The following is a 12,562-nucleotide window of genomic DNA, read 5'->3' as shown; positions in this document are numbered from 1 at the left end:
ATGAAATGGTCCAATAAATTTGGGGCCCAATCTGGCTGAGGTTTGTCGAAGTTTAATGTTGCGAGTCGACAACCATACCCTATCTCCTACTTTAAAAGTGCAAGGCCGCCGGAGCCTGTCAGAACATTTTTTCTCCCGAAATGCCGCTTTTCTGAGAGCAAGGTGCACTTTTCTCCAAATGAGTCTGAGATGAGAGGTCAAGGTCAGCGAGGAGACAGAGGAATGTTGAAAAAAGGAATTAGCCCTGGGGTGAAAACCGAAAACTGTAAAAAATGGAGACACATTGGTGGAGGAATGACAGGCATTGTTGTAAGCAAACTCCGCCAAAGGAAGAAACTCGGACCAATCATTTTGGAGTTTGGCCGAGTACAAACGCAAATACTGTTTTAATGATTGATTAACTCGCTCAGTCTGCCCGTTGGATTGGGGATGGTAGCCGGACGTTAAAGACAATTTCATCTTTAATGAGGCACAAAAAGACTTCCAAAATTGTGCAATGAATTGTGGACCCCGATCAGAAACAATATCAGTGGGTAATCCATGGAGTCTGAAAACATGGCGGAGGAACAAAACTGCCAATCCCTGGGCAGATGGCAGTCGGGGAAGAGCAATGAAATGGGCCATCTTGCTAAAACGGTCCACTACTACCCATATGACTCGGCATCCGGCTGACAGAGGGAGGTCTACCACAAAATCCATGGAAATATGAGACCATGGCCTGAGAGGAACATTTAAGGGCATAAGTTGACCGATAGGCAAGGAACGGGGAACTTTATGCTGTGCACAGACTTGACAAGAAAAAACAAACTCCTTAATGTCTTTGGAAAGACCAGGCCACCATACTGAGCGGGAGACTAATTCCAAAGTCTTAGAGATCCCCGGATGCCCGGCAACTTTGCTATCATGAAACTCAGTCAAAACAGTTGCTCTCAAAAACTCAGGGACATAAAGACGACCAGCAGGAGTATTTCCAGGAGCTTGATGTTGAAGCTGCTTTAACTGGGTGAATAAATCTTGTGTGAGACCTGCCCGAATGACTGAAGACGGAAGTATGGGAGTAACAGGACTGTTATCATGAACTGGAAGAAAACTGCGTGACAGAGCATCCGCCTTGGTATTCTTGGAACCTGGCCTGAAGGTGATAAAAAACTTGAAACGAGTAAAAAATAAAGCCCAACGAGCCTGCCGGGCATTCAGCCGTTTAGCTGATTCGATGTACTGAAGATTTTTGTGATCAGTCAAAACTGAAATGGTATGTGTTGCTCCCTCAAGCCAATGCCTCCACTCCTCGAAAGCCCATTTAATAGCCAGTAATTCCCGGTTACCAACATCGTAGTTGGATTCAGCAGAAGAGAATTTCCTGGACATAAAGGCACAAGGATGTAATTCTAGAGAGTCCGGATCCTTCTGAGACAGGATAGCCCCTACTCCAACCTCCGAGGCATCAACCTCAACAATGAAAGGCAATTCTGGGTTGGGATGTCTGAGGACTGGTGCTGAGATGAAGGCTTGTTTCAAGGCCTGAAAAGATACTTCAGCTTCACGTGACCAGTTGGTTGGATCCGCTCCCTTCTTAGTCAGTGCCACAATGGGAGCAACCAGGTCGGAGAAAGAATGAATAAATCTTCTATAATAATTCGCAAACCCTAAAAAGCGCTGAATTGCTTTTAAGTTGGTGGGTTGCGCCCAACTAAGGATGGCTTGGAGCTTCTTTGGTTCCATACAGAATCCCCGAGGGGAAATAATGTACCCTAAAAAGGATACCTCCGTGACATGAAATTCACACTTCTCCAGCTTGACATATAGGTGATTTTCACGTAATTTTTGAAGAACCTGACGCACCTGGGTAACATGTTGTTCAATAGAGTCAGAATAGATCAAGATATCGTCTAAGTAGACGACTACGAATCTTCCAAGAAAATCACGGAGCACATCGTTAATGAGATCCTGGAAAACTGCCGGAGCGTTAGACAGGCCGAATGGCATAACCAGATACTCGTAGTGACCCGATTGAGTACTGAATGCCGTTTTCCACTCATCTCCTGACTTGATTCGGATGAGGTTATACGCTCCTCTCAGCTCAATCTTAGAAAAAATCACAGCCGAACGTAGCTGATCAAAGAGGACAGAAATCAGCGGCAAAGGGTAAGTATTTTTTACTGAGATCTTATTCAAGGCTCTAAAGTCAATGCAGGGTCTGAGTGATCCATCTTTCTTCTCCACAAAGAAGAAGCCTGCACTTAAAGGGGATTTAGATGGCCTGATAAATCCTTTCCCTAGGCTCTCTTTAACATACTCATTCATGGCCACAGTTTCTGGTCTGGACAATGCATATAACCTTCCCTTTGGCAATGTGGCACCAGGAATTAGCTCAATAGCACAATCATAAGGCCGATGGGGAGGCAGAATGTCCGTATTGCCCTTGGAAAATACATCAACAAAATCCTGGTATTCCACAGGAATGGGTGCGGGAATGACAGCAGCAATTCTGAGGGGAAGCGTAATACATTCCTTATTACAGATGGTACCCCATTGTGAGATCTCCCCCGACTGCCAATCAATGATGGGATTATGAAAGGCCAGCCAAGGGTGACCCAGAACCACTGGAACTGCTGGGCAATGGGTAAGGAAAAATTCAATTTTTTCGGAATGAAGAGCTCCTACCGAAAGTAGAACAGGGGGTGTACAGAGAGAAATAACCCCATTGGATAAGGGACTCCCATCTAAACCATGCATGGTGATATGCCTACCCAAGGTTAACTGAGGAATACCTAAGGCCTTGGCCCACGTTAAGTCCATAAAGTTCCCTGCAGCTCCACTGTCAACGAAAGCCGACACCGAAGAACAGAGGCTGCCAAAGGAAACTTTAGCTGGGACTAACAGGGAATTATTCGAGGAGATAAGCTGCAGACCAAAGTGAACCCCCTCACAATTCACTTGGTCGAGGCGTTTCCCGACTTGCTCGGACAATTACGGGCAAAATGTCCTTTACCCCCACAGTACAAACAAAGACCAGAATTTTGCCTTCTGGTTCTTTCTTCAGGAGACAGCTTGGAGAGACCCATCTGCATGGGCTCCTCTATGTCCACAGGAATGGAAAAAACACAAGGGGTAGACCCGACAGGTGCTCCTTTTCAGCCCTCCGCTCTCTGAGACGACGATCAATCTTAATAGAAAGCTCCATGAGTTTATCGAGAGTCTCAGGAGCGGGATACTGAAGGAGACTGTCTTTTATAGACTCAGATAAGCCGAGGCGAAACTGACTGCGCAGGGCTGGGTCATTCCATCCACAGTCGTTCGACCAACGGCGAAACTCCGTACAATAAATCTCTGCGGGATTCCTACCCTGTCTGAGAGCACGTAACTGACTCTCGGCGGATGCCTCTCTATCAGGGTCATCATACAATAGCCCTAAAGACCCCAGAAAGGCGTCTACAGACAACAATGCCGGATCCTCTGTTCTTAAACCAAAAGCCCAGGTCTGGGGATCCCCCTGAAGTAAAGAAATAATAATTCCGACCCGCTGAGATTCCGTACCTGAGGAGACTGGTCTTAAACGAAAATAAAGTTTACAAGACTCTTTAAAATTAAAAAACTGCTTCCTATCACCAGAAAAACGGTCAGGCAAATGCATTTTCGGTTCAGGAACGACCCTCGGGGAAGTCCGTAAAAGATCTTCCTGTGACCTCACCCGAAGGGAAAGATCCTGAACCATCTGAGTAAGTTCTTGAATCTGGCTAACTAGAAGCTGGCCAGGATTTGGCCCTAAACCAGTGGGATTCATGAGGCCGACAAATCTTTAAAACTGAATAAGGGAAAAAATCAAACCCTGTTTAATTTTAAGTTTTGGTCTGGCCGGTAATAATGTTATGATTCCAGTACTTCTGACCAGAGGAGATCTTATGACAGAGGCCAGAGTACTGGAAGGAAATGCTGGTTACGGGAGCGGGAAAGCCTAGTAACCCCTGGCGCCCTAACTCCGTTGTCTCGCCCGTGTAATCAGAAATCCCCTGCGAGACTATGGTTGCTTGAGCCCATGGCAGCCGCGTTTGAAGGGCGGATTATGTCTGCCCAACTCCGATGCCCCCTCAGGTCTTAATGGGAGACAAAGGGAAATCCGAGACAGGGTGATAACAAGGGGCCCTCTGACTAAGCAACCAGGCCAGGGGCTACAAGCTAACTAACTTAAACCAGAAGTATGTGCGGACAAACCGCCAGGGAAAAGGACAACCAAAAATCCACTAATCCGTTACTCCTATCCAGCACCGCTGGATACCAGAGTGGATTTGTGGGAGCGGAATCCTCCGCAAAAGGCTCCGAAACACAATATAACCAAATAATAAATAGTAAGCGGTCAAGCCGCAACGCACGGCTACGCCGCGACTCACGAACACCACAGGATGTTAAAGGTGCTCGGTCTGGACTCCAGGAAAAGATGACAACTTCCGAGTACTGGATCACTGAGGACAGGAACGACCGGATAGAACAGGACTGGAAAACTCTCTGCAACTGACACAGCAAACAGGAAGCTATTACCGGAGTCTGTGAGAAGTCCTGAGAGTGCCTTTAAATGGGAGCCCTCCAATCAGGAGCCAGACAGGGCTAATTACAACATGCCGTGCAGCTGCATGCTGCACGGCCAGGAACCAGTGAGGTGATTAACTTAGACCCAGCAACGGGGAACGCGGTCCGACAGTGGCGTCCCCGTTGCTAGGGTCTGTGCGGCTCCGTGCGCCCGGCGTCTAGCGTTGCTAGGGAGCCGGCGGCTGTCCGCATGCGGCGTCCCTAGTTGCTAGGCGCCGGGCCGCACTGACGAGCGGACCCTCGGCGCCTAACACCTTGCTTGGACGATTCCCTGATAAGGGTAAGATCCAGGGAACAGTTGGAGGTCGGTGTAGCACTATCTCAGGTAGTGTTGCGGCAGCACGATTGGATTCTCAATATTCCAAAATCGCAGCTGGTTCCGACGATTTGTCTTCTGTTCCTAGGGATGATCCTGGACACAGTCCAGAAAAAGGTGTTTCTCCCGGAGGAGAAAGCCAGGGAGTTATCCGAGCTAGTCAGGAACCTCCTAAAACCGAGCCAAGTCTCAGTGCATCAATGCACAAGGGTTCTGGGTAAAATGGTGGCTTCCTACGAAGCAATCCCATTCGGCAGATTCCACGCAAGAACTTTCCAGTGGGACCTGCTGGACAAATGGTCCGGGTCGCATCTTTAGATGCATCAGCGGATAACCCTGTCACCAAGGACAAGGGTGTCCCTTCTGTGGTGGTTGCAGAGTGCTCATCTTCTAGAGGGCCGCAGATTCGGCATTCAGGACTGGGTCCTGGTGACCACGGATGCCAGCCTGCGAGGCTGGGGAGCAGTCACACAGGGAAGGAATATCCAGGGCTTATGGTCAAGCCTGGAGACATCACTTCACATAAATATCCTGAAGCTAAAGGAAATTTACAATGCTCTAAGCTTAGCAAGACCTCTGCTTCAAGGTCAGCCGGTGTTGATCCAGTCGGACAACATCACGGCAGTCACCCACGTAAACAGACAGGGTGGCACAAGAAGCAGGAGGGCAATGGCAGAAGCTGCAAGGATTCTTCGCGGGGCGGAAAATCATGTGATAGCACTGTCAGCAGTATTCATTCCGGGAGTGGACAACTGGGAAGCAGACTTCCTCAGCACGACCTCCACCCGGGAGAGTGGGGACTTCACCCAGAAGTCTTCCACATAATTATAAACCGTTGGGAAAAACTCGACAGGTATTGCGCCAGGTCAAGGGACCCTCAGGCAATAGCTGTAGACGCTCTGGTAACACCGTGGGGGTACCAGTCAGTGTATGTGTTCCCTCCTCTGCCTCTCATACCCAAGGTACTGAGATTGATAAGATGGAGAGGAGTAAGCACTATATTCGTGGCTCGGATTGGCCAAGAAGGACTTGGTAACCGGAACTTCAAGAGATGCTCACGGAGGATCCGTGGACTCTACCTCTAAGAAGGGACCTGCTCCAGCAAGGACCCTGTCTGTTCCAAGACTTACCGCAGCTGCGTTTGACAGCAGGGCGGTTGAACGCCAGATCCTGAAGGAAAAAAGGCATTCCGGATGAAGTCATCCCTATCCTGATCAAAGCCAGGAAGGATGTAACCGCAAAACATTATCACCGCATTTGGCGAAAATATGTTGCGTGGTGCGAGGCCAGTAAGGCCCGACTGAGGAAATTCAACTGGGTCGATTCCTACATTTCCTGCAAACAGGAGTGTCTATGGGCCTGAAATTGGGGTCCATTAAGGTTCAAATTTCGGCCCTGTCAGTTTTCTTCCAAAAAGAACTAGCTTCAGTCCCTGAAGTTCAGACGTTTGTAAAAGGGGTACTGCATATACAGCCTCTTTTTGTGCCTCCAGTGGCACTTGGGATCTCAATGTAGTTTTTGGGTTCCAAAAGTCACATTGGTTTGAACCACTTAAATCTGTGGAGTTAAAATATCTCACATGGAAAGTGGTCATGCTGTTGGCCCTGGCCTGGGCCAGGCGCGTGTCAGAATGGGCGGCTTTATCCTGTAAAAGCCCTTATCTGATTTTCCATTCGGACAGGGCGGAATTGAGGACTCGTCCTCAGTTTCTCCCTAAGGTGGTTTCAGCGTTTCACCTGAACCAACCTATTGTGGTGCCTGCGGCTACTAGGGACTTGGAGGACTCCAAGTTGCTAGATGTTGTCAGGGCCCTGAAAATATATGTTTCCAGGACGGCTGGAGTCAGGAAATCTGACTCGCTGTTATCCTGTATGCACCCAACAAGCTGGGTGCTCCTGCTTCTAAGCAGACTATTGCTCGTTGGATTTGTAGTACAATTCAGCTTGCACATTCTGTGGCAGGCCTGCCACAGCCAAAAATCTGTAAATGCCCACTCCACAAGGAAGGTGGGCTCATCTTGGGCGGCTGCCCGAGGGGTCTCGGCTTTACAACTTTGCCGAGCAGCTACTTGGTCAGGAGCAAATATGTTTGTAAATTCTACAAAATTGATATCCTGGCTGAGGAGGACCTGGAGTTCTCTCATTTGGTGCTGCAGAGTCATCCGCACTCTCCCGCCCGTTTGGGAGCTTTGGTATAATCCCCATGGTCCTTACGGAGTCCCCAGCATCCACTTAGGACGTTAGAGAAAATAAGAATTTACTTACCGATAATTCTATTTCTCGTAGTCCGTAGTGGATGCTGGGCGCCCATCCCAAGTGCGGATTGTCTGCAATACTGGTACATAGTTATTGTTACCAAAAAAATCGGGTTATTGCTGTAGTGAGCCATCTTTTCTAGAGGCTCCTCTGTTATCATGCTGTTAACTGGGTTCAGATCACAAGTTGTACAGTGTGATGGGTGTGGCTGGTATGAGTCTTACCCGGGATTCAAAATCCTTCCTTATTGTGTACGCTTGTCCGGGCACAGTATCCTACCTGAGGCTTGGAGGAGGGTCATAGGGGGAGGAGCCATTGCACACCAGATAGTCCTAAAGCTTTCTTTAGATGTGCCCAGTCTCCTGCGGAGCCGCTAATCCCCATGGTCCTTACGGAGTCCCCAGCATCCACTACGGACTACGAGAAATAGAATTATCGGTAAGTAAATTCTTATTTTACTCTTGTTAATGAACCAGCCATATATTCCCTCAGCATTTCTGACCTATACACAGTAAAATGTGAATATAATGGTGTATGAGACTGCATGTAAAACATGATTACTCATTCACTAAACAGAATGCTATTAATAAAATGTCCCTAGTTTCCCATTACGGAATTTGGCAAAATTCTGCATTTCCCAATACATCTGTCTGTAACCAAAAATAGATAAGAAAACATTTTCTCATGCTGATCCATTTGTTTACTGGCTTTCATCCGAAATCAGACTGATATTCCAGATATGCGAGCATTCATCACTTCTACACTGGATATCTTTCCACAGCAACAACCTTCAAAAGGAAAACATACCCTCAATCACTCATTGTTGTGGAAATAGGAAGTTTAACAATTGTGTGCATTGCTTATTATCACCCTTATGAGTCCATTGTTGAAGGGTCACACATTTGGGATCCCACTGCTCCTGTTTCCGAGTTGATCGCTCGAAAGCTACTTTTTGCAGCCGTGCGAACGCATAGTCACCGCCCACAGGGGAGTGTATATTTGCTGTGCAAGTGTGCGATCGCATGTGCAGCCGAGCGGTACAAAAATAGTTTGTGCAGTTTCTGAGTAGCTCAGAACTTACTCAGCCCTTGCGATCACTTCAGCCTGTCCGGTCCCAGAATTGACGTCAGACACCCGCCCTGCAAACGCTTGAACACGCCTGCATTTTTCCAAACACTCCCAGAAAACAGTCAGTTGACACCCATACACGCCTTCTTCCTGTCAATCTCCTTGCGATCGGCTGTGCAAATGGATTCTTCGTTAAATCCATCGCACAGCAACGATCCGCTCTGTACCCGTATGACGCGCCTGCGCATTGCGGTGCATACGCATGTGCAGTAGTGACCTGATCGCTGCGCTGCGAAAAACGGCAGCGTGCGATCAGGTCGGAATGACCCCCTCTCTCCCTTGCAGTTTTGAGTTTTGCCTTTGGTGTAGGCAATTTATTCTAGTTACATGAATTCTTACAATAGGACAATAGATGCAACTTGGCAAGATCACCCAATATATGGAATGAAGATATCTCTCTAGAGGGACTACACACATTGGTGAATTGCCCAGTAAATGATTCCCAGTAAAATACAAAGTCGGAGGAACTAAGGGGGTCATTCCGAGTTGTTTGCTCGCTAGCTACTTTTAGCAGCATTGCACACGCTAGGCCGCCGCCCTCTGGGAGTGTATCTTAGCTTAGCAGAATTGCGAACGAAAGATTCGATAATTTTCTCGTAACGATTACCCCGCAGTTTCTGAGTAGCTCCAGACTTACTCTGCCATTGCGACCAGCTCAGTCCTTTTCGTTCCTGGTTTGACGTCACAAACACACCCAGCGTTCGCCCAGCCACTCCCCCGTTTTTCCAGCCACTCCCGCGTTTTTCCCTGAAACGCCTGCGTTTTTCCGCACACTCCCAGAAAACGTCCAGTTTCCGCCCAGAAACACCCACTTCCTGTCAATCACACTACGATCAGCAGAACGATGAAAAAACTTTGTTACGCCGTGAGTAAAATACCAAACTTTTGTGCTAATTTACTTGGCGCAGGCGCGCTGCGTACATTGCGTATGCGCAGTTTGCGACTAATCGCTCCGTAGCAAAAAAAAATTATGAGCAAACAACTCGGAATGACCCCCTAAGTGTAGAGAACAATGGTGATACTGTGTGCAGGACGCTAGCATTCTGTTAGTAGAGGACTTCTTCTCCAGCTTGGACCTCCCATATGAATATAAAAAATTCAGATTTGATAAAAATCTCAAAACTACAACTACTTTCTCTAGCATGTGGGGGGCCGCCCAGCACAGGACAAGACTGCCCCGCATGCCGGGCCCTGCGCCTCCACTAAAATATGAGCGCTTTGCTAAACAGCGAATCGCTCACATTTTAAGGGTAACTCCCTGCCTTCACAGCCTAGCTTCGAAGGCAGTTGCTGGGCCGCTATGTTTTAGGTTGCAGCAGCTGCGTATGACATCACAGAGCCTCTACGGCCCGCCACTCAAACGGTCCAGACACGCCTCCGTTGTCAGGACCATGACCCCAACACCGCGACACTGCCCCCCACCGGGACTTAGATTGCGATCACGTGCGATTACAATCTAAGTCCTTGGGCATGTGTGCAGTGGCGTGCACGCATGCGCAGAAGTGCGGGAACAGCCACTAAATAAAAATAATTAAATAGCAAAACTATAGCTTCATTAAATCTAGTGGCTATATTGCTGAAATAAGAATAACAATAGCAATTTCCTATATTACTAAAATGGAACCACGTGGTTTGGGTATTGTAAATTGTAAGTGTAAAAACGATGGGGTATGATGTTATGACCATAGCCCACATGACACTATCGTAAATTGATTCATGTAATTGATGACCTAATGTATACATATAGCTTCATTCTTTCACTCCGCTCACCATGTGCTGCAGTTCCTATTACACCCTCACGGGCATTTATTCTTAAATCCCTTGGCATTTTTTGAAAATAACACAGACACAGTAGTGGGATGCGAGAAGGCCGTAAACCTCTTTTCCCCTGTAACCCCCTAAGTCCCTTGCCCAGATGTTCACCCCCAGTTTCAAAGAGAAAACAAATAGAAGTGGTACCTAACAGATGGCCCTGCGCTTGGAAGAACAGAACTGTAGATTCTCGGTTTGTGACTCCCATCCGCAGAGCCCCAGCACTTAACATAAAGAAAACTGCAGACCCTCTGGTATGCCCAATTAGATCCGTCCTTTGTAATGTAAGATTTATAAGAAACAAGACTGCTACAATTGCTGATCTTATTGAATCTGCAGATTTAGGGGGTTATTCAGGTTGGATTGCAGACTGCTAAAAAGCAGAATCTGCAATCCATTTTTTCACATGTTGGGGACTCCCATCGTAGGGCAAAGCCACTCATCATGCTGACCGTGCTGCCCAGCAGCTGTGACCGCAATTTGGTTGTGTTCGCAGCTACTGTGGACAAACCCCTGCTTCCGTAGCCTGGCTGCGGCAAAGTCAGACAGACCCCCGCTATTTTTTCCATCGGAGTGGCTGTGTGTGTTGTCACGCAGCTGCTCCAAAAATGCAGCTGACAAACCCTACGTTCTCCCCGTGCCTCCCCCCACAGCTGATCATCACCGCAAACACCTCTACCTGTCAATCAGTTAGAGGCGTTCGCAGCCAATGCAATGTGATCGCATTGGCCGGGCCGCGCACACACAGGACGGGACCTGCACAAGCGCATTAGCATAGAGAACAGGGATATTGTGTTTGCAACACGTTGTGATGCGACCTGAATAACCCCCTTAGCCTCTGTTACAGAGACTTGGCTAGATTAAAATGCAGCACCTATTTTGGAAGCTGCCATCCCATCAAACTACTGTGTCCACAACCCAAAACTGAACCGCAGGGGAGGCGGGGTGGCCATCTGCCTTAAAAAAAAAACTCTTAAACTTAGGGTCTACCCTATGGAAATTACTCGCTCATTTGAATGCATCGCTGCCCAGAGTTTGACAAAATTGGGTTGCAGAGTACTACTCATTTATTGCCCCCCTGGAGCTGGAAAGATATTTTTACAAGATATTGCAGATACTGTTGCTGGTCTTGTTCTGAAGCATCAAAGAGCGAACTCTCACACCTTGGCCTAGGCCTTCTGTGCACAATGGGCCTAATTCAGACCTGATCGTAGATGTGCTAAATTTAGAACATCTACGATCAGCTTCCCTGACATGCGGGGGGACACTCAGCACAGGGCTAGTCCGCCCCGCATGTCTGGCCCTACCCCGCCACCAGGGCCGGTTCTAAACCTTGTGGCGCCCAGTGTGAAAGCTTCCACTGGTGCCCCCACCACCAGTGCTGTGAATGCCAAATTGTTTCCTCACAAATATTTAAAATGCCCGCTCTAATATATATTGTAAACGCCTGCACATCTTATTACCATGTGCCATGAATGTGCACTATACATAGCAAAACACTGCATACCATAAGAGAAAACAATACACCCACACATTATCTGAGTTCCAAAGCTCATTGATGTATATATTTGTTATTAAAAGGATATGGATTCAATATATTACAAAGTACAGTATACCTATAGTTACATGGTTACACTCACACAGTAAGCAGTTAAAACATACAGTTACATACAGTTACATGCCAGCATACAATACCATTATCCTTAAGTTATATAAATTCGTCTTTCCATATCACTCTCTCTCTCTCTGTAAAGTAATGCTGGGACTCCATCTTCCTCTGAGACCAAAACAGGAACTACTCTCCTGTGTGATCAGCAAGTGTTATCTAGTTTTTGGGGGAGGGATTCATGATGAGTCACTAGTCTCTTTGTATATGCTAATCAGGTTCAGCCTTGAAGACATCCAAAGGGCTGGCCTGAGTTTCCTGTCCACCACCTGTTTGGAATATCTATTGTTCTAATAAAAGTGATTTTAGCTTTTATACATTTAATCATAATTATCCGCTGCAATGTCCCACAACTTCACAACAAGCATCAAATTAATCTACACATCAATCTGGTTGCTTCAATAGTAAACATGACTGGTCTATCTTGTTTCGTTCAAATAATACACATACATGACATTACTTCATTATATATAATTTTAAATCATCATGATGTCTGGCGCTTGATATTATTATAATTATGTACTGTATGAAATAAGTGTCGAATCCATCTCTGTGGCATGTCCGTGTAAATGCGTGTGTTACCATATATTGCTTTGCTCGCTGCGCATATTTGCAAGTATAGCGACTCATAATGTGTGTAGTTTGTATGTTCTTTTTATGTAATATTTTTACTTCGACAGTGCTAAAACAGTTAGTGCGCTCTGAAGGCGTGCGCCAAAAAATAGGGGCGTGGCATCATAGGGGAGGGGCATGGCCACAGTTATGCCCCCAGTAGCTGTGCCCCCAGATTTGCCCCAAGTA

This window comes from Pseudophryne corroboree, chromosome 2 (genome assembly GCF_028390025.1).
Source record: "Pseudophryne corroboree isolate aPseCor3 chromosome 2, aPseCor3.hap2, whole genome shotgun sequence".
NCBI lineage: Eukaryota > Metazoa > Chordata > Amphibia > Anura > Myobatrachidae > Pseudophryne > Pseudophryne corroboree.
The sequence above is the reverse complement of the archived record's forward strand: the minus strand, read 5'-3'. Positions refer to the sequence as shown.